We start from the raw sequence: 22,253 nt of genomic DNA, 5'->3' as shown, positions 1-22,253 counted from the left end.
GCATGCTCTGCACTGATTTCACAAATCTCCTGCCCCTGCAGCACATCCAGCTGCTCATGTCTCATACATAACCACCCTGCTGTTGTGTCCCCATCGGGTGACAGAGGTGGGACACATCCTGGTCCCCATGGAAAGGCAGCAGCGCTGGGCTCTTCTCTGGGCATGCTCAGCTCCCACATAGGTCCGGGTCAGAACTCCATGTTTTTGAAAAGGTTTTACAGAAGATGTTTAAATATTTGCTTTTTTAGTGTCTGTGGCTTACAACACCCACTTAGAAAATGGAAAATCGCATTCCTTCCCCCTTCTCAGAGCACGCATCCCACCAGGCTGGCACACACAGGGAGCAGGGCTGCCCACAGCAGCCTCAGCCCTATTCTCAGTTCTCCTCTTGGTGGTCAGAGGCATGAGGTGACAGCAGCACATGGGGCAGGCTGCCTGCCCAAGTCCCCTCCTAGAATGCCAAACAGCACTGCTGCCTGCAGTCAATCTGAACACCAGCATCGCATCCAGTAAGGAATGGCTGCCTGAGGCCCATTGGACAGACAGACAACAGAGAAGCTTGTGGGAGGAACTGGAACCTCATACTAGGTTTCCCAAGCCCAAAGTTGATATATATTGCTGCACCTTCTTTGTATCACACCAGCAAAAATTGCACCAGTCACCATTCTGCTTTTATTGTGGCAACTGCAAAAAGGGAACACATTTTCTTGGGTCATACCCAAAAAGGCATCTGCCCCTGAAAAAACCTGCATGGGATGCACCTTTTGTAGATCTGTGTGTGGATTCTAGGACTTGGTAAGAACATGCCCCAAGTGAATTACGCTGTTATTGTAAAGTAATGCAGCTAATGCTGCAAACCTGATTGGACATGAGTACAATCAATAGAGATAAGCAGAAGCAGCAGCCAGATTTGTTGAATAAATGAATTCTTGCAAGTTACTTGCTCGGCTGCTCCATCAATGACAATACTCACATCGATTTCAGTGGGAAGTGGGATCAGGCCCTGATTTCTGACACTGCAGATATCAGGACTCTGCTATATAACAGGTGATACAGAATTAATTAGAATGCATTAAAAGAAAAAGAAAAAAAAAAAAAAAAAAAAGAAACTGTTCTCTGCTCTCAAACTTCCATGGACTCCTGCCCTACAATTCATCATCTATATTATTAATCTTTCCCCTGAACTGTAAAGCAACAGAACAGAATGGCAGTGCCAGCATTCCTGTTAAGATCTCACAGCCCTCGTTAATAAACTTAATAGAGGCACTGGAATATCTCAGGAGTGTAGTAGGTTACAGACTAAGGCTTTCCCAGGGGTGCAGTTTTATGTTTTTGTTTCACACAGAAGTAACATACTTATTCCAGGATCCTACTTTTTTATATACCATTTTTGATCACTTGGTTATTCTCCTCTAGTGCTATCTGCAAATTGCCAAACACATAATTGCCCTCGTTTTCAAGCCAAAAGAGAAAAGGAGGAATTAAAACCAAGATTAATCTATTTGCATAGTGTGGGAACTTACTCCTTCACCTTCCAAGTACAGCACAGCATCCCCAGGTGCTGCAGGGATCCTGTCTTGTGCCCTGCAATTCCTTCCACAGAAGCAGGCGGCTATCAATAACTATAGGCTTAAACCAGCAAACAGCCACTTACCTTTGTAGAGGGCTAAGTTACACACTGTATAAATGGCTGTAAACCCAGAACAGTTAACATTTCTTTCGCTTTCAACCTGTGCCAACAAAAATAAGACTAGAGTACGAGTGCTTGCATATCCTGCTGTAAGCAGAACAGCACTTTCAGATGAAAATAGGAGAGTGCAGAACAGAAGTTATGACTAGTACCTGCCCAGCCGATCACTAGCTGAATAAGAAGGGGACGAAGTAAAGCCATATAATGTCGTTAGAAGAGAAAAAGAGACCACAGAGACAGTTCTGAGCCATAGTTCAGAATACAGCTTCACAAAGAGAGCCTTGAAAGCGCTCTCCTCCCATTTACAACCACTGAGGCCACTTCCCGCCCTCTTCCTGATGAAAAAGCATCTCTGTAGCAACTGTAGAATTTGACCCCCCAGAAGATCAAAGTTAGTATATTTTTCAGCTGCCTGCCACAGCACAATGAACAGAACAAACCTGAAGTTAACATGGAATCCCTAAGCAACAGGACGGAGCAGATGCACAAGAGTAGCACTGAAGGGTAGGGCAACGTGTTTACCTTTATATTTCATATTACTGCATCAAATGCTGCAGCTGGTGAAAAATAAGCTCACAATAAAGACGTTAAAAGAATTCTGCATCAGCCAAATTGTTCCTAAGTTTGTGGCAGAATCCCCATCAAAGTCGGCAGAAGCTGAGTTTGGATAAGCACAACTATTTCTGAAAACCTTCTGACATACATCAAAGGCACTTTAGAGATGCCTAACACTACAGTCCTATACTTTGGTGCTCATTTTAATGTCATTTGAAGTTTCCCTCATTCTTTTTTTCGTATTGTTTTTTAAAGTTATCAGATCTTGCTAGGGAAAAAATCATCTGGAAGCAGCGTGAATGTGAAGTAAATGGGGTACAAAAATAGAGGCCAATACCACACTTTGTACTATCCCTGGGGCACAAGGAGATGCACCCAGCAGTGTTTGGATTAAAAATAACATTTTGAAGCAATATGAATAACCCAGAACCATCAAAATGCAGTTACTTTAATTCACAGTTTTAATGTATTTATTTATTTCAATTAGACCACGATGGCTTCAGTTCATTACCTAGTTAATAAAGTGAATTAGATAACGTTAGTGCAGCAATTAGCACTAGTGTTTTCTATTTTTCTAATAGTGTTCAAGATCTGTTTGTCAAGAAAGTAGAGCTGTTTGCAGGGTGGATTTAGTAACAGCCTGACATGTTTCTAATGTGATGGGTCAGTTTATGATTCTTTTTTAACTCCCCTCTAGGAAGGGAACAACTCTAAAAGCAACTTCACCAGCTCAGAGAAAGCAATTCCTTAAAGGATTCAGCATGACCCGTTTAAAAAACTCATCTGGTTTTGTCCCCACAAAGCTATATTCTATTTAACATTTTGCTAGACACTTTGTATTCACTGTCTTTCCTTCAGCATGGACTGCTCTGTAAAATACACTGCAACACTGGAAAGGTTTCAACCCAGGAAAGCTGTTAGGTTTCAGAGTTTGTAAATAGTCTTATCTAGGTTCTCAGTTCCTCTGTACTGGAGGGGAAACCAGACAAAACGAACAGGATCTGAGTAAAATCAACAGCTCTCTATGTGGCAAGAACTCAAGATGCTTAAAAGAAATACCTAATCAAAACTGCCTACATCATGCAAGACACATGAATTTCTACAATAGCTACATTTAATGTATTTGGCATTTGTTTAGCTTCTGGAACTCAACAACTAGAAAACATACTTCCAATTTTCTTGTGAACGAAAGATCTTTTCAGAAAATATTTACAGTACAATACAATCTAACGTGTAGAAATCTCTGTTTATCTGCTTTCTCTGGTGAGTGACAAAAATGGCACTCCCAACTACAAACAAGAGGGTGTAAGAAGGGTTTTATGTAACATAATTATGTATACAGGAAAGCAAACAGAATTTGGACGAGAGCTTGAAAATGTTATGACAATCTTTGCAAGGCTGAATTTGCACATGTTGAACACTAAACTTGCTTAGATGCCATTTCCTTCTTTTTGAATTTCACACACTGATCACATGAACAGTTCCTTTGCATTTACCTTTCTCTGCAGCGTGCAATAACTTGAAATGGGCTCCGAGTTCCCTGATAGAAGTCACACACTTTTTGCTTGTTTCTTTTGACGATTACCCTCTTTTAACCTGGGCAGAAAGAGACAAAACAGAGATGAAAAAATGAAGAGCTCTCTTTATCTCCACCTAGCAGGTTCTTTGGAACATGAAAACAACATCATGATCAGATTGATAATCGACAGATTACCAGAAGCAATAGAGAACGGATTTGGTTTTTCTCTGCATCGTCCATCCTACAGCCTTAGGAGTGCCCGCTACAGTTCTATTCCTTGTGCGACATCATGAAGTCTTCCCTTCCTCTGCTTCCACTTCTATACAATCTCACATCCACTCACACTCATTTTGCCCTCTGAACTGAAGCAATGACCCATTTCTTGTGATTAAATTAGCGTAAGTAATAAGATATCATAGATCTGATTGATTTCCCCAGCAATAGTTATTAACCAGCTCAATTCAGAGGAAAGCAGAGTCATTATTCTAAACATTGATTCCTGAACAGAACTGCAAGAGAAGGGCGTGCTCAGACACATGTAGCATGAATGCACATATAACATACTTTCTGAGATCCTATGTCCAGTACCAGGGCTTCCTAAGCCAGGAAGGCTTTATTGAATTTCACTGACCTAGATGGATTTTTCCTCCATTAAATAATCTAAAAGCTTTGCATGCCATGGCAAAGAGTTGCATAGCTTAAATCGTTTTTAAAGAATAACTTCCATCTGTTTATCTTGAACTTTTTCATTGCTATCTCATCTGAAGCCCTCCTGGTTCTTACAAGGGAGACAGAACCTACTCCCTGTAGGAGAAGAGCAAGCATATTATGTAACACAAAGAAATACAGTGTGGGCAGCCATGGCATTGTTCTCTAAGTATATTGAGAGATGCAAGAAAGAAGGCCAGTAGAGAACAGAGAAAAAACATGACAGAAGTCAAAGAAAGTTCGCAGAGCCAGTGAATGAAAGTCGTACATTCAAGCCATTAGAAACAATAAATAGCAACAAATAGTCCCACAGTAGTTCAATTATACTGCCATCAGTTTCAGTTCTGGTCCAAATAGCTCTCTCCTCTTCTAGAATGCAAAATGAGATGTATTACACTTTAAAGAATCTGTGTGAGTGTATGTGTGCCTATGGGACTTTTTCAAGTCACTTATTTGTCTGAATGCCATTGATTTTTCTCCTAATTGTTATTCACTATGCTAATTTCCCTCACAAATCTCACATGCTATTGATCAAAAAGTAATAAACTCTCTAGCAAACAAAACAAGCATTATTGCAATGTTGGGAAAACATCATTTAATATCAATACCATATTTACAATTATCTTTAACCCAAATTTCACCCTCAATGCAATGCATAATCAAAATCAGAGAGCTCCAGTCAAAAGGGTAACATTAAAGGCCTCCTACCAGGCAATTTTCTAGTAGATTATAAAACAGGCTGAAACAGAACAATCTTAACAGTGTAGGATATATAGTTAATGCCATAAATAAACACTGCTGAATAAAGCATTGCTTCCTTTGCCTGTCTCTTCTGTTATTTGGAGACAGTCACCATGAAGATAAAACAGAAGTAAGGGCAGCATTAGTATCTGTGCCAAAATAACCTATGGAGGACCATGCCTCATGTAAATTGTGGTTCCTGCATTTCTTTTTGTTGTTTTGTTTTTAATATAAGAACACACTGGATTCAATCCAGTTTCCAGTATATGTCTGCTGATTTTTCTCATCTTGATTAATGGTAGTAGTACCTAAATGGTAGTAATTTATGATCACAGTCTGAATGGATCTTGTTTCAAACACTAAGAAATCCTCTTAACTATCACTCCTACTTTTACCCCTCTTCCCCTCTTCCCCCTCCCGTTTTATGAATTTTGTCTTTAATTTCTTATTTTTTCCTAAAATAATTGCTCATTTTCTTCTCCATCAAAGGAAATTCTAAGCAAGTTTCTGCAAAGCCAATGAGCTCTACATAGTGAAATTAAGTGTGAAAAAGAAGATCAGGGCCAATATGGCTCCAGAGATGTGTCCCAAATATGGACAGTTAAGGCAGACTTTTATTAAACCAAAAAGAACACCTTCAACTCTTTTGTTTGTTTGTTTCCCTTACCTTGGTAGAAAATCAACTGTTTGCACCTCAGTTCACTGTGCATGTTTCTGATGAACACGGATAGGAACTTCACTTGGAATATTGTGAGCTGGGTTTGACTGCTGATTGCAGAAAGACATCACTGGATGCAGATCCATCACAAATCTGAGAGGTTGTAGGGAAAGGCAGCCAGCCAGCCAAGGGCAAGTACACAGACTGAATGGCAGGAGCAAGACACATAGTTGTGAGGAACTCAAATTCTGACTGACATACCAGAAGATATCTCCATTTTGGCACCACGTCTCATCTTTATTTCAAATTTGAGTGTGGTTTCAGGTATTTTGTTCTGAATCTTCTAAATTCACAGGACTGGGATCTGATGTTCCAGTTCAGGCCTACTCTAAGGGAATCTAAGATTCTTCATTATCTTCTGATGGTTTTCTCTTTCTGCCCTCTCTGGACAGTTGGAAATCTATCTTTTTACTAGTCCAAGCACACTCAGATTCAAAGACATTATTTCCAAGCTGCATCTTTCCAAGAGCTACATGTCACAGAACGTGATGAACACAGAAATCTGTAGCGTGGGTGGATTTGTGAAAGAAGAGCTTTAGAGTGTGGCCTGCCATTCAACTCTGCACCTGGCAAAGAGTGAAAACAATCCTCGCAAGCCAACTAAAACAAAACAAAAAGCAGGAATGGAATCAGCAATCTCAGGGCAACTTTTGCCATAACCCTCCTAAGGTTTCACAGATCCCACATTCCCTCTGGCCTAAAGAGAAGCCAGGTTTCTGTCACTGCCCAAACCACCGGCTGTGACTGGAGCTCCTCCCAGCCATGACCACTGAGGTGAAGGGCCCATTACCTCAGCAGCACAACATGGCGCCCCGCCAACCGCAATGCACAGAGCTGAGGATCCAGTCCGGGGATTTTTTTTGCTTCTAAGAGGCAGAGAAAGAATTATTTTTGTCTCTGCCCTTATTTCTGACTAATTTCTGCCATCATACATCCCTGCACCCAGCACACCCTTAGGGAAAAGCAGACTATTTCCCTGGTGATACCAAGCTAAGGTGCAATGCAAACAGAGGTCGCTCAGACCAATTAATCTCACTGTATTAGAAACTCTCAATCTGCTCCCAACACACTTACTTCAGTGCTATTATGAAAGTATGCAAATTTTTTGTAACAATCTGGAAGTAACAATATTAATAATGCTCAGTAAATCGATGGCACACCCTTCCTTGGATGGTTATGTTCACTCCTCAACTCCATTTCCCAACCAGATGTAGCGGAAATAAGCAGCCTAAGAATGGACAAGAAAAGGTTTTAGATTGAGGGAAAGACTTCCATATGACACTGGTGAAAAGATTTGATTTAGTGAGAAGATCAGGCAGAGTGAGCAGCAGAGAGCACAGCGCATGTGTTCTTTTTTACCCTTCTAACACAGAAACAAAGGAACATCAGGTAAAGATGAATGAAAACAAATTCAAAACCAATAAAACGAAATTCTTTTCCCTATGCAGCCCACAACCAGGTTATGGAGTTGATTGCTTCATATAAAATAACACCAAGATAAGTATTTATAAAGGTCCAAGAAGGATTAGTCATTGGCATTGATAATCAAAACAATAAGTTACAACAAAAAGATAAAAATATGTTGAGCACGTGCCAAGTATTAACCGCCTGAGATAAAAATACCTCGTGCAAAATGCAATTCCTCAGTTATGGGGTATCATGTAGGGTTTCTTCTGAAGTGAGCTGGCTACTGATGGAGGCAGGATATTGGACTACAAGGCTTATGGATCAGATTTGCTGAGGCGACTCATAATTTCTTATTTACTGATTCAGAGGGCAATAGGTGAAATAGCATAGTGGTGCCAGTCAGGCAGCCACTGAAATGCTTGCACCTGGGGTAATTTGAGCAAAGATGTCAGTGAATAAGCTTTAGACATTCCCCTGTGAACAAAGCACTCCTTTCTAACAAAAAATAAAACAACAACAACACAGTAGTTGTATCATGGAGGAAGCTGAGGAAGGCATGTACTGCTACTGTAGCTATGTCCAGCATACAATTTATGGCTCCTGGCACCTTCTGTACACGTTATAATAAATAAGAATTTGTGGCCATTCACCTAAGGAATGTACAAAGCCTACACACATCCTTCTCCATAGCAAACTATCCATATCTTTGCTTCTCAGTTTCATTTCGAGGCAAAAAGTGTCAAGGCTCTCTCTCAAAACAACAACAAAAACAAAAAGAAAAGAAAAAGAAAAAAACTTATGATGGGCTGCTAACAATTTTCATGTTCTGCAAGAAATGGATAAGAAAAATCCATACTCCAAACTATGGTCATGTTGTGCAAAAAAAAAGACTTCTTTCGTAAGAGATAAAGGTTACAGTCAAAAATAGTGCATCAATTGGCAGCCAGGGAATTTTTCAGGAATGCATAGACTTTGGGTCATGTCTTTGTTCTGAGTGACTCAACACCTATCAATCAGGCTATTACCTGTCTCTCATTCTGGTTTAAAAAATCTACCTTTTCTCACTTCTTATCTGCTGAATGGTTCAAATAAACACTGGGCACAAATAACTTGTAACTTTAATACATGTTGTGCATTCAGCCTCAGAAGTTCATCCTGAGAGCTGGGTTTTGCTCAGCAATGCCATCACCTGGGTATAGATAACATAAATCTTGATGCAGACAGCACTCCTCTGCAAGGCAAGTCCTTCTGCAACACAGAACGTCCCAGCTGAACAGCCAGTGTTGAGCTGAACGCACACTGGCTCTTCCCATTAGTTCCATTTCCAATGTCAGTAAGTAACAGAAAAGATACCTTTTTTTTTTTTTCCCCAAAGTGACTCCCAGTTACATTACACAACAGTTAACTCCAAATGTGAGACTATCTTAGACTTAAGTCACTGTTTGCATTTGGCACATTTGGTAAAATAAGAAATGGAAAAGATCCAAAGCTGTTTATAAATTCATGACAAGTTATATCGCAGAATATTTTTTAGGACTACATTCAGAAACATGGTATACGAAGAACAGATGGTGCCACCAGCCTGTGCCCAAGAAGCCCTGTTGGTTAAGGTGCTCATCAGAAACACATCTGGCCTGTCCAACTAAAAGAAGGTGAGCTGACAGCTCTCATCATCCAGGACTGTACCCTGCCTCCTACGCTACAAGAGGAAAGCCCTCAGTCTTTCTTATGGGACATGTTCTCACATTAGCACAAACTCTACCTTACCAGAAGGGCAGTCAAGGCATCCCACTTCCCAGATGAACATCCTAAGCTTATTTTAAAGAATGAGTTTTGCACTCCCTATGAATAAAATCCCAGTGTCAGTGGGGGAGATACACAGAACTTTCCCTCAGGCAGTGGTTAGGGTTGGATATAAGAGATAACATTGCTTTCCCTGAAGCAGAGGAAGAAATCAAATGTGTATCTCACACATCCACTGTACAGAAAGCTTCCCCTACCAGAAACCTCTCCCTTCCAAGAAATACACAAGTATTTCACATCTTATCAAAACACTATTGTTTCAAGTGAAAAAACAAAGCCAGAATAAATATATTATTGTTGCCTGCCTCTTGGTCCTTTCTCACTACACACTATCTTCTTTTGGCCTCTCCATGTACACGGCGCACAGGCTCCATGAGTGGAAGTAATAGTATAGCTGTACTAACACAACACAGAAAATACCAGCTATATGCTTGCTGCTTCCTAATTAGACATTCCTCAGGGAACTCCATCCTCTCTTCTCTCCATCTCAATGGAGAGCTTTGAGGTTATTTCCATGCATGTTACCAGGATGAATGCATTCACATCAAAACAATTATCCATCAACACCATGAGAGGATGTTTTCTGAGACCTGGAGAAGCCAGGGTGGGTAAACCCACTCATTTTCCCTATTCAATAGTGAACTAGACCACATAGGGCTGTTCAGAAATGACAACTTCCAAATTTTCCAATCTGCATTACCTAGAACCTGTAACACACTCAGAGTCATGCTTGTACTTGGCCTATTTTTTTTCCTACTGAACCAGCTTACCCTGTTTTTCCATTCCCAGCCCAGTTCCTGTAGGTCAATACTTATCTTCAGCATAGCTTAATAGCAAGAAACATCCCACAAAGGCTGCATAACATTATTTTGTTCTTAACACACTGGGAAATAAAGTGTGTGGGTTTTGGATTCTAGGATCCAGACCATCTGTTAAACCTATCAGAGGTTTGAATTCTAATTTGCTGTTGATTTAAAAATAGTACCAGCATTACCCTGTTATTTTCTGTAAATTATATATTATTCAGTTTGCCATTTTTAAATATCATAGCGTCTTCTTCTCTCTTATGATTTAATCTGGATTCCTTATCCTCTGCACCAGAACCACTCTTCCCCCCCAGTAACTGATCCTTGCCTCTGCACCATGCCAAGGGCCTTCTAGACCACTCAGGCATGAAAGCTGGCTCAAAAACTTAAGTCAGTGTTGTAAGATGAGCACAACTTCATAGCTGCAAGAGGTCATCTCTGTACAAGTCGTAAAAAGCAACAGAAGTTTGTTTATTCTGCGGAATTCATCAGTTTACCCATAGCCACCATACTAATAACATATCTTGCAGTAACTTGTACTACTGCTGTAGTGACTGGCTATTAAGGCATCAGTGCTGCATGTATAAAACCAACTAGCTTCACAAACTTTCCTAGAGAGCCTCGATCTGCATTTTTTCTGAATTAAGAGTGATGCCATTACATCATATCCTTGGCTTGACCATGGTATTGCATCCTCAATCCCTCACACAAGGATAAACAGAACCTTGCTTTCTCAGAGGTGAGGGGCTTCAGCCCAGGCTAAGAATACACAAGAAGCCAGTTCTGTTGATTGTAACACTGGGCTCTGTGACTAAAACAGCTATCAGAGCAACAAAATCCATGTGTTTTCATTGCACGTTACCTTCTGTAAAGTCCAAAGTCCCATAAAAATGGCTTCTATTTGTACTGAAAGGAAATCTGCTGCTTTCAAGCCCTGGTTGCATCATGAGACAACAGCCAACCCACAGACAGTGTCAGGTTCCCATCTTTGCAGCCCAACACAAACAAGACTTGATGCTGCAGTTCCCCACTGGCTCAGCTCAGTAAGAGACAATACAACAGACTTTTGTGAAGTTCTTAATTTTCTACGCTTACTCATCTGATCTCAGCCAAGAGAATGTAGACTTAAGGTCCAGATTTGGTACCCTTCCTGACAACACCGGCTTGTGCTGCTATTTTGTTTCATGGCACATTCATGACCCCCCCCCCATTTCAGACATCTGATAGGAAATCCTGAGCACTCAGCCTGAGTGGGAGTAGCACATGCTCTATCTTATTAACTGTTGGTAAAATACGCACATACAAAGCAGCGCTTCTCAAACACAGCCAGCGTACAGAAATGTATTTCTCATTACTCAGTTGTGTTTTGTCATAGCTATCTAAACTGCAGCTGTCAGGATTCTGAGTGGCTGCAAACGTGGCCGCTCAAATTCAGCTCCTCACAGTTCAGCCTCAGCAAGAAGATGGACAGAAAACAGGTGGGAAAGAGAAAAACAATTTTAAAAATAAGAGTAATATGACAATCCTTGAGAGTTTAGTTACTACTTCAGTAGATTTTTCTTCTATTAAAAATCAATACCTGACAAGGCCATGTTGGAGCTATCAGCCCTGCACGTGCTGAATAACTCCACATCTCCTGCACACTGGAACCAGACTCTACACATCTGTGTAACACTCACTGGAGGTGTAACAGATCTACTGCAAGCTGTGCAATGCTTGAGACAATTCTTCCCCCAACACCTAACTTTTCCTATTGTAGATGACTGAAAATTCAGAGTTCAACACCAAAAATCAAAGTGAACGGATGTTATTATATGCAAAACCAGCACAACATCTCTCCACACATGGACATCAGCCACTGCCCCAGGAGCTCCGTGCCCCTGGAAATCTGGTCAATTTGTCTCACTGCCTGTGGAAATAGGAATTTGACTTCATAATGGCTTATAAAGCCAAGCATTTTATATGTCTTTAGAATTATATATCTTAGCCCTTAACAGTCACAAAGATCTAATGCCACTGATTTCACTTTTCCATGGCAGCCCTAGGAAGGACAACTTTATTATTAGGCAAAGTGTTTTTGAAGATTAGAATCCAGAGAGAGACAGCAACTGGGACTCCACTGCTTTCTCGGGGAGGGGGGGGGGTTATCACCCTTTGTAGATCCAGCCAAGCTTACAGCAGCTCTTCCTCATACACAATGTGCTGAACAAGGGCTGCGCTGGGCACCTGCAGTGAGGTTTGCTGCATTTGCTGCACCTCAGAGGTAGACACACCAGGGCTGCAGCAACTTTTGAATCCACAAGCGTCCATTGAGACTTTTTTTGGCCACATTCTCATTTGGGTGGTTTATTTTTACTACTTTTTAATTACTCTAATTGAAGGGGGAGTATTTGCCCTCATTTCTCCCATTCATCTCCTCCCAGCCGCTCTTCTCTTTGGGCCTGCGCCTGCAAATACCGTGTTAGTCATACTTTGCTATTCTGCAGGTTGGATGGGCCTTCCCCCTCCTTCAATCCTGCTGGAAAACAGAGAACAGATGAATTTCATTAACTCCCTTGGCCCATAGGTTGACACACCCGACTACTCGTAAACACAGGGATTAGTTAAGTCCTTCTAATAAACAGAAGAGGGGGGAAAAAAAAGATCTGCCCACTATTTGTTTAAGGGATTTTGTGTTTACAAAGGAGACGGGAACATATGTGAGCAAACCTGCACTGAGCCCTGACTGAAAGAGTGCGAAGGCAGCCCACAGTGAGGAGAGAAGGGCTCTCCTTGCTACCACACGGGTTTGAAGACAGCTTCTTCTGCATTAAGGCTGGCAATGACAAACTGTCACCCTTACAGTCCTTTACAGATGGAGTCTGCACCCTTGTGACTCGTGCAAATAACTTCCCCAGAGCATTTGCATTTTGCTAGAAACCACAGCTAGAACCCAGACCTGCACAGAGGTCTCCGCAGGTCATTATTAACATGACATTTGTTGGGCTTTGTGCGCCCTCACCAAACAAGCAAGCAGCAGCACTGGCTCCGTTCTGGCAGATGAAAGGCAGCAAAACGCCTCCGTGCTTCAGAGTGCGGAAGGGAGCTGCTTCCAGCACAGCTCGGGCAACAGTCAGCACCTGCTAACGCAGAACAGGCTTCCAAATCCCTGGCAGATTTTTTGCTCAACATTTGATATTCATTTTTCACATCCAATTATTAATCTGCATACACTGAATTCTTTGTTTTCTGCAGATCTGCCTGATTATTTAAGCCCTGGAAGAAGAAGGCAGAAAATGAGAGAGAAAATGAAGATCTGATTCCCAGATGGATGCTAAAATTCTGGGGGAGGTGGGAGCACACAAAGTCATTATAATTCAGGATTTATTTCTTGTACTGCCGCCTTACTAAACAAACACTTGGAACTGAAGCAGCAGAGTAATTTGGGACTTAGTAGTGATTTCCATGAATGACCCTGATTTATTCAAAGTTCTCAACGCTAAAGCCTCCCATTTCAAGGTCTTCCCCAGACTCCGTTTTTCAGGACCCCAGGCCTCATTTTACACTTCCACTTCTTAGAGGAAGAACCGTGCTTTAACAAGTCTATCACCACCAGCATGACACAATGGAATGCATTTTTAATACTGTCAGGATATACACTGTTACAGGCATTCTCCAATATGCAAAGCGTACAAAATAATCTTGGAGATCAGTCTATAAATGGACACTTGCATTGGCCACCTAAGGTTCTTTGGCCAGGAAAATAAAACTCTCACTGTTTTGCATGTGTGTGTCTATTTGTTCACTAATGTATTTCAAATTCTCTCAAACCCTCCCCTCCCAATAAACAAATCCACTGCTCTTTCTAAAACATTTCCATTTTCTGCTAAGTTATCATCATGAAAAGGTCAGAAATTGCACTAGCAGCTTAGGAGGTGCTTCCACTGATTGCAACTGGGTTATGCAAAACACATCTCATTTCCTTTGAGCTCTCAAGCCAAGGTCTGAATACAGAGAGTGAGCAAATATAGAAGCACAGCTGCTTTAAGCTTCCTGCGATCCCCACTCGTAATGCAGAAGTGGTGCTCCTGCACCAAACAGTGCTGCGATCAAAGCCAGCTGATCCTGAGTTTATCAGAATGCTGCTGTTCACGCTGCTGCACTTGAGTTTTTACATTTTTTCCTCGAATATTTTCTGGGGCCCTTGTAAATCTGATAAAATTCTGGGGTGTTTTACCTTATTTTTTTACCTTGTTATTTTTCCCAATGCTCCTGGTAGTCCTTGGGGCTGACTACCCCTCATTGAGTCAGAGCTTTTGCCTCCCTTGTACTTTCCCTGTTTTGGTGGACCAGGGACAGACACATGTAATACCCTTCACGTGCACACCTCAGAGTGCTTAGCACTCATTAACATCAAATGCAATGGGAACATAAATGGAAAAGCAAAGCAAATTAGATAATTCTTTAAGATCGAACACATACAACTCAGTACAACAAAATAGAGAGAAAAATAAATCTGCTATTAGGTTTATTCATCTGTTCCATCCTAACAGAGAAGCAAGGAAATCAAGCTGCAAGCTGAATGCTTTCCTAATCTCCAACCTGAACCTCTCCTGGTGCAACTTGAGGCCTCACCTCTCTTCCTACTGCTGTTCCCTGGAAGCAGAGGCTGACCCCTGTCTCACCACAACCTCCTCTCAGTGAGCAGAAGAGAGTAATCAGGTCTCCCCTAAGCCCCCTCTTCTCCAGTCTGAACCATCCCAGTTCCCTCAGCTGCTCCCCATAAGACTTGTGCTCCAGACACAGACACGCTCCAGAACCTTGCACCCAACACTGAGCACAGCACATGAGTTGCAGCCTCACCGGTGCTACGTACTGTGAGTACATAGGATGATCACCTCCCTGTGCTGCTGTCTGCATTATTCCTGATACACATCAAGACACTGCTGGCCTTCTTGCCCACCCGGGCACACTGCTGGCTCATTATGTTTAGCTGCTGTCAGCTAACACCCCCAGATCACAAACGACCTGCTTAATTCATGGAAAATATCACAACTTTTGCTTCCAAACTTTAGGAACCATGCGAACAACTGCCGAGAAACTGAAGTGCCTAAAATTGCCAACCAGTCCTCTAAGCCCTGCCTGGCTGTGAAGCCAGCTTACTGTGCTTCTGCCACCAAACTCAGCGTACTTCAACTCAGATCCTTCAGAGCCAGTGGTGCCTGGGAATTCCCTTGGCACTGGCTGCAAAAGAACAGGATTATTGCTTTAACAGCACTAGTTTACAGGCGGCTTTAGCAGTGAGGTCATTTGCCACTAACCAAACCGCAGGGCTTTCTGATGGTAGAGATCAGAAATGTGTTTTCTCAAGGCTATACAGCATCCCACAGCAGCTATCAGTGTCCAGGAGCTGCTGTCCTGGCTGTGCTGCACCTTGTCCCATTACTCCACAGCCCTACAAGTGCACATTGCCCTTACAGGGCAACACAGCCATCACCCTGCCCTCCCTGATCTCACCACCCTTCCCAACACAGCAGCTCCACGCATGGGCAGCTTTGCTTCAGCTGAAGCAGCTCTGCTGATCCACGTTAAGCCTGCCATGAAGGAGACCATTTCCTCTTACTTACCCCTCCCACCTCCATAAAAAGTTAAATTATTAAAACAAAAAACAAAAAAGAAAGAAAGAAAGAAAGAAAGAAAAGAAACATTTTCTTGAGTGGTTGCAGGTCACTCTGGATCAGTGAGGTTTAACTTTAGCGTGTTGTGATGAAATATTAATACTGAGTCAGTGTGTTTATTTCTCCAAGTGTCTGGAGCCGCTGAGTGTTTATGCCTCTCGATTAGCAGGAAGTGTGTCCATGCATAGCAGCCCTGTACTTAGAAAGTCCGAGATTACAACATTTGAAGACTGTCCATGGGAAATCAGCTGCCTCAGACTGTGTGTCAGTTCTGCTGTGAGACAGAGAGCTGCTCCCAAGAGATCGCAGTCCTATAGTAACCCAATGGATTGTCAGCTTAATACCAGGGTTAGAAAGGCATGCCTCAGCCCCTCTGCTTCCATTGCAAAGTATTTGGACTTATCTAGAGCAAGTAAACTAGGCCATAAAGTTACCACCCACAGCAGAGATGGTTAAGAGGGTCCCAGTTTATTCTATATGACAGCAAATACCCTCCAGTCAGGTATAGTTTTCTTCACGTTTCTGCATCTAAACGCTACCTGTTGCAAGATTTGAAAAGCAATTCTTCTCACTGAGTTTTGAAGAAAACAAAGGAACTCAACACAGTGTAGATGGATCCACCTGGCAGGCTGTACCAGCCTTGCAGCAACAGTGCAAGGGGGAAAGGGGCACTGTTTGCACAGAGGCCAGGACACCATGGGCTGAGCAAGAGCCAGGAAACCTCCAACCTCCCCACACCATTTCACTCCACAAACAGCAGGGCAGGAAGCTACTTGCTTTTCCCATTTGAAAGGTTAGAATGGTCCTAAAGGAAGGGCAAGAGTAGGAGCAAAGGCAAACGTAGAGGAAAAAGGATACTGCGATGTCCTGCCCCAGTTTCACGTTCTGCTTGGAGGCAGATCTGCTTCCGCTGTTCCTACGACAAGTGGAAACAGGATTTGTATTTTGGCTGAGTCTCTCCTATGTGTCATTTCTACGGGACAGTCTCTGAGGCAGGTTTTTCTCCAACTGGATGAGTCACCAAACCAAGGTCCCGGCCCCACAGCAATGTTCGGCCTAGATTTCCTTCTTAGAGCTTTCAGTCTGGCACTGACAATTAGTGCCAAAGCAGTGAGAGCTGCTCGAAGGGAAATGTGAGCTGCTGGACTGATTTGGCTTTGCTGTACAGGAGGAAATACAGTACAATGCACTGCAGCTTGCTACGCAATTTTCCTGCAAGCGGTATTCCAAGATGCCTTTCAGAGCCAAATGCGAAATGTTAGCTTGCTCAGAAACGTGTTATGAGACATAGGGGTTCTTAAGAGACATAAGGATTATCTGCACATGCAGAGATGGATCAGTAAATTCACTAAGCAGAAAGCTGGGGGGAAAACTGCCAGGGAGATGGTCCCACTGACAACCATTGGATGTGACCGAGCAGACAGAGGGATGCCAGCAGCAGCGCTCATGGGACAGACACACAGAAGAACTCTGAGGAAGGCTGACACTTCAGAAGGAGGCATTCTCAGCAGGGCAGGAGGAGGAAGGCTCAGAGCAGCAAAGTCAGACTGGCTATTGCTGTGTTTGTTTTACCCCCATCTGTGCCCACGTGCAGCCTTCAAACAGGCCGAGTTCACTCCTGCAGGAGCTATAGGGAAGTTTCATAAAGCACTTGAGGACAACTCAGTGCTCCACTAATTGCAATCTACTCTGCATACACAGCAATATAAACATTTTTAATTGCATTCCCGTTACGTAAGAAAAAAATCAATGGACACGTTGAAAGAACCGATCATTCCTCCTACCTTAAATATATGTCAGTAAATACTCCTCTTTAAAGAACGGTGCCAGCCTTGCTGACATGATATACACATCACTGTACACAATGCTAATTTATGCCTACATTATACAGCTGTGTAAATCTGAGAGCAAACATAGATGCTGCTGCGACCCTACAGAGCCATAACCTTTAGGAAAGCACCAAGAAATTCAGCATGGGGGCTGGCTCCCAGCTCATAATAATTAAGTCACTTACGTGCCTGAAGAAGTGGGAAAGGCAAATATTCAGGCCCCTTTAAGAACCCCTTGAAGAATAAAGCTCTGCACAGACACAGCTCACACAAAGACTGTCTTTCCTTGACATAAGTGCAGCCTAAATAGGAAGACACGTGCACAGAAAGAGACAAAAAGAAGTTACAGAAGTCATAATAGTACTATAATAAAACTATAAAGGAGGAGACTGTTCCAGGCATCTGCCGTGCATCTTGGCACTTTTAATGAGGAAAAACAGAAGACTCAAAAGTGTATCCTCTAGAGCTTATGTGTGCTTATGTACTTGTGCACGTGAAGGGCTGTGCAAGAGGCAGAGGGGTGATGGGTGCTGATGCTCGAGGCGATGCTGCTCCTGTGGCCGTCAGACAGCCATAAATCCCAGCTGAGCACACCGTGCCTTGCTGCTCATGCTACATTAGGCATGTTGCATCCCTTTGGTTCATGGAGGGCCATGGTGCTAAATGAGCTAGAACGAGAGCTGCAGCACATCGAGGGGATGTCTCTGTCGAGCAGTTCTACTAAGGAAGGGTTTCTCCATTCCCCTCTTCCCTGCCCAGGACTGTGCCAGAAAAGGAGCCTGATGCCCACCCACCCCCAGCTCCTGCTAGCTGTTTTTACACACCCTAAGTTTATAGTTCCATTTAGATGTCATTTATCACTGCTCCCACTCTGGGGGCACTTTGGTCATTTCCCAATTCGTTAGCCTCAGCTTCACAGAGAAGCAGAGCGTCTGCAGTTTCCTACCAAATCTCCAGCATTTGGGGATGGACAGCACTCATGGTAGCACTCCCCGGTAAAAAAGAAACAGCCACAAACATGCCTTATCCCAAGGGCTGGGTGTGCCACCCAGAGCTGCTGCTGCCCTCTGGCACCCGCAGCCCCTCCTGCAGCCAGCTGTCATCCTGTCTCCCCCTCATCCATCCTTCAGCTGCCTCTGACCTTTCAGGGTTTTAAATCAATTCACTTTCATTTTTTATCATCTTTCACATGCACGGTTCAAGCCACAACTGTATTATGTTCATGCTTTAGCAGATCAAGCACAAGCTTCGCACAAGTGTCTATGCGGGTCAGGAACATAGGTGGGCAAAAATCCAAACCCAAATCATTTGCCAGACATTTATAACATTCCAAAACATGTTTTCACGTCGCACTGGGGCACAAGAAATCAAAGGGTTTTAATGGAAAAAAGAACTGAGATGGGATGTTCGAATAAGCCGACAGTCTGTGCATTTTGAGCTTGAGTGCAGATTCAAGTTCCCTTCAGAAACAAACCCTGCAGCTTCAACCTTTAGTTTTCAGAGCATCCCATTGCAGAGGCTCTCCCCTGCCACTGAATTCTGACTGATGTTTCAAAATGGTCATCAGCTGTCTGTGTTTGGGAACAGATGCCTGCAGAGTGAAAACATGCAGGAAAACAGAATCCAAGCCAAACCTGCTCAATACCAACCCACCACATCTCACAGAAATATTCCTCACATTTCTTGTCAACAATCAACATCTGATTAAAGCTACGCATGAGGAGCAAATAGAAAGCCAGCAATTTAGGAAATCCAAAAAGAAACTTTGTTTTTACAAAGTTAACTGTTAACCAGTTACTGTTGTTAACCAGTTACTGTTAACCACATAAATGCATAATGTTGCATTACACCGAACTCTTAAGACATTCAGCATCACATGCAGCTCTGGCTACCTCAACAGAAAAAAAAACACAACGGCACAATTCTAAGCCCAAAACAAAAGGCAACAAGGCTGAGCAGATATACGGGAAGGATGAGACAAACTAAAAAGGGGAATGAGAAAGGAGGGATTACAATAGATGTCTGAAAAAGCAAGAAAAAAAACACACTATAAAACCATCAACCATATGAGGAAAGTTGTTCAGAAATGGTTATTCACTGCTTGCAGCCAGACAAGAGCTAGGGATTACCCAATGAAACAGACAGAAGGCTGCAAGCTACAACAGAAAGGATCTTTTCATCCCACATGTATTTAAAGTGGAACTAGTTGCTAAGCAATAATCTAAAGTATAAAAAATATTACTACATTCTTATTGAAAAACATAAGGTTTCATGAGGTTGGCCCACACGGACTATAACAAGCATTAGCTGGGAAGCTGGGAGGACATCGGGAAGGGGATCATCTACCCTGGATGTCACATGCTTTGGCAGCAAAGCCAGGTATAATTGCATGTAAGATACCCGCCTGCCTTCTGAAGTACAGCCAGGTATCCACTGATGTGCAGGGCAAAGAAAGTCAACTATGGGACACCTGAATTTCAGTGGATCACAGGGATCTGAAGACTGTAACTCTGCCCTATCCCTTTTTCTGAAGGTGCCAGCACCTTCCCTTGCTCAGCATAAAGACATTCTGCAGCTCTGTGTTTGCTGGACACACGTGTGGATTTAGGAAGCCAAACTGCTCACCAGTACCAACAGCATAGCAGACTTTAATTTAGGCTATATGTATAACAACACTCAATTTCAGGAACCAAAAATTAGTGTTCATATTTAAAACGTCTATCCTGACTGTGATACAAACACAATTTTCTTGGTGTCGGGGAAGAGAAAGGAAATTGATTTTGTTGCTCCCCGCATCCTATCACCCAGTAAAGAAACAGTAACCCATAGACCTGGGATGGAGAACACCATCGCAGAGTGTATGCTCTGGTTTCCTCTTCCCATTCTCATAATGCCATTTGTTCGCCCAGAAGAAACGTTCTCCACAAATATCCAGACACCTAACTTACTGCATACCACGCTGGCTATAATCACCCATATGGAGGGCATTATGACAGCCCACCAGGACAAAAATAAGGGAAGTGATTTAGTGGCAATGCTTAGCAGAACATATAGGATCCCACCCTCCTGCTTCCTGACCATCTTGGTAAGAAAGTATTTGCTTGATTGCTTTAAGAAGTTCTTGGCCACACCTCATTTAACTTATTTTCCAGATCAATCAGGTCAAGTCCCTGAAAAATCCCCTCAGGTTGCCTCTTTAAACATTGACTTGTTGCCTTTTAAGCAAACAAAACAGAAGTTTCCTTTTCAGCTGGCATGAGCTGGAGTCCAGATGCAGGGCTCCAACCCAAAAACAGCATTCAGCAAAGGACCCGCATACCAGGTGGGATGACTGATTTTTGCCTGCACTTCCCTTCCCCATTTTTTCCTGCCTTGGGAAATGTTTGGGATGCACAACCAGGCAGCCTTTTTTAGGCATCGCCTGCTTCGAGGAAGAAAGGAGTGGGTGAATGGATACAATAGGCCCAGCAAGCAGAGCTGGTTAATCAAAACCAGTCACGAACAAAAGAAAGCCAAGGAGCCCAGGAGGATAATTATATTTCACACATCAATTAACATTCTTTCACTGCCACTTAAGAAATCCCATTTAATTGCCCTGCCTTAGTCCTGATTGTGTAAGATGTCATACAGAAGGTGAATTGGCTGCAGCAGAGGGTGCCATGTTACAGGAAGTATACAAAGCTGCAGCAAGGGAGAGCCTGCCTGGGGTGCTGGCCCTGCTGCTGCCTTCTGCAGATAGCACTAACGCCTGCTCAGCCTTAGCAGGATCACAGGCAGGGATCCAAAGCCTAATCCCAGCTACCCTGCAAGTACTTACAATGTCAGCTCTTTATATCCAGAGCATAATAGCAGCTAAAGGCTTCAAGAGATCTGCATGAACACAAGACACTTTCTCCCTGCTAATATTGAAGGCAAGGGGAGGGAAGGAGCCCTAGCTGAAGGCAGGGAACTCAGCCTTAGACAGACTGAGCAACACTGGGATATGTACAGGATGACAGAATTTAGTCCGGAATGATCATTTCTAAGACTTGCAGAGAAAATAAATAACTTCTCTGCATTTAGTGAGGATAATGAAAGCTAAATGATTGGTGCGTCCACATCGGGTGCGCTGCATCCAATAAGGGAAAACTTTAGTAGAGATGCAGAATTGTTATTTTCAAGCTGCGGTTTTCTGTGTCACAAAGATGGAACGGATCTCACCAAACAAATACGTGGATTGTGACAGCCACCAAAAAAAGAAGCATGCGGGAAATCGTGAAGATTTTTTTCCCATTCTTTGAAGCAGAGACACTTTTTGCACCGAATAGATTTAAATTAACTAAAAACATCACTACTTGCTTTGATTAATTGCACGTTCCTCCCACAGAGCACTTGCTCCTTCAGCAGTCCCACCATATGGCCTCACAAGTCGCCATGGGATGGACGGGCTGCAGCTCCACCGCTCATCTGCTGCTCTGACTTGCTGGTGGATGGAGGACACAGAAATGAATCTGTTCCTCAAAGCCACCTGCTAAACAAGGGCAGGAGCAGGGCTGTAAGGCAGGAGCCCATAGCCAGGCCTGATTTTCACATGCATTCCAAAGAGACTATTTATAAGCCTTTGCTACTAGAAGTTTCTTAAGCTTTACTACAGAGCTTCTGGTGTTTGAGCCCTTATGGAGCAGGAAGGCTCCTGCACTTCCCTGTACAGCTTTTGCATTGTCTCAGGCCATAACATCCACACACTGCTGATGCAAGTGAGCTCAGAGACAGTATCTTGCAAAACTGGATTGACGGCGCAAAAGCACATCTGCTTCTATTTTGATAGCCATCTTCAGAGC

At 43.0% G+C, this 22,253-nt stretch overlaps 1 long non-coding RNA gene across 4 annotated transcripts in view; it reads right to left on the bottom strand.

Annotated features, from left to right (window-relative positions):
* The window catches only part of LOC107322899, a 291,000-nt gene that overhangs the window by 219,760 nt on the left and 48,987 nt on the right, over positions 1-22,253 (bottom strand). For all 4 annotated transcript variants that reach the window (XR_004309411.1, XR_004309413.1, XR_004309412.1 and 1 more), the window contains exon 4: positions 3,742-3,841. This is a non-coding gene — a long non-coding RNA (uncharacterized LOC107322899). The remainder of the gene's footprint in view (positions 1-3,741; positions 3,842-22,253) is intronic.

The sequence above is a fragment of the Coturnix japonica genome, chromosome 20, assembly GCF_001577835.2.
Source record: "Coturnix japonica isolate 7356 chromosome 20, Coturnix japonica 2.1, whole genome shotgun sequence".
Lineage (NCBI taxonomy): Eukaryota > Metazoa > Chordata > Aves > Galliformes > Phasianidae > Coturnix > Coturnix japonica.
This window is presented reverse-complemented; position numbering and strand designations above follow the sequence as displayed.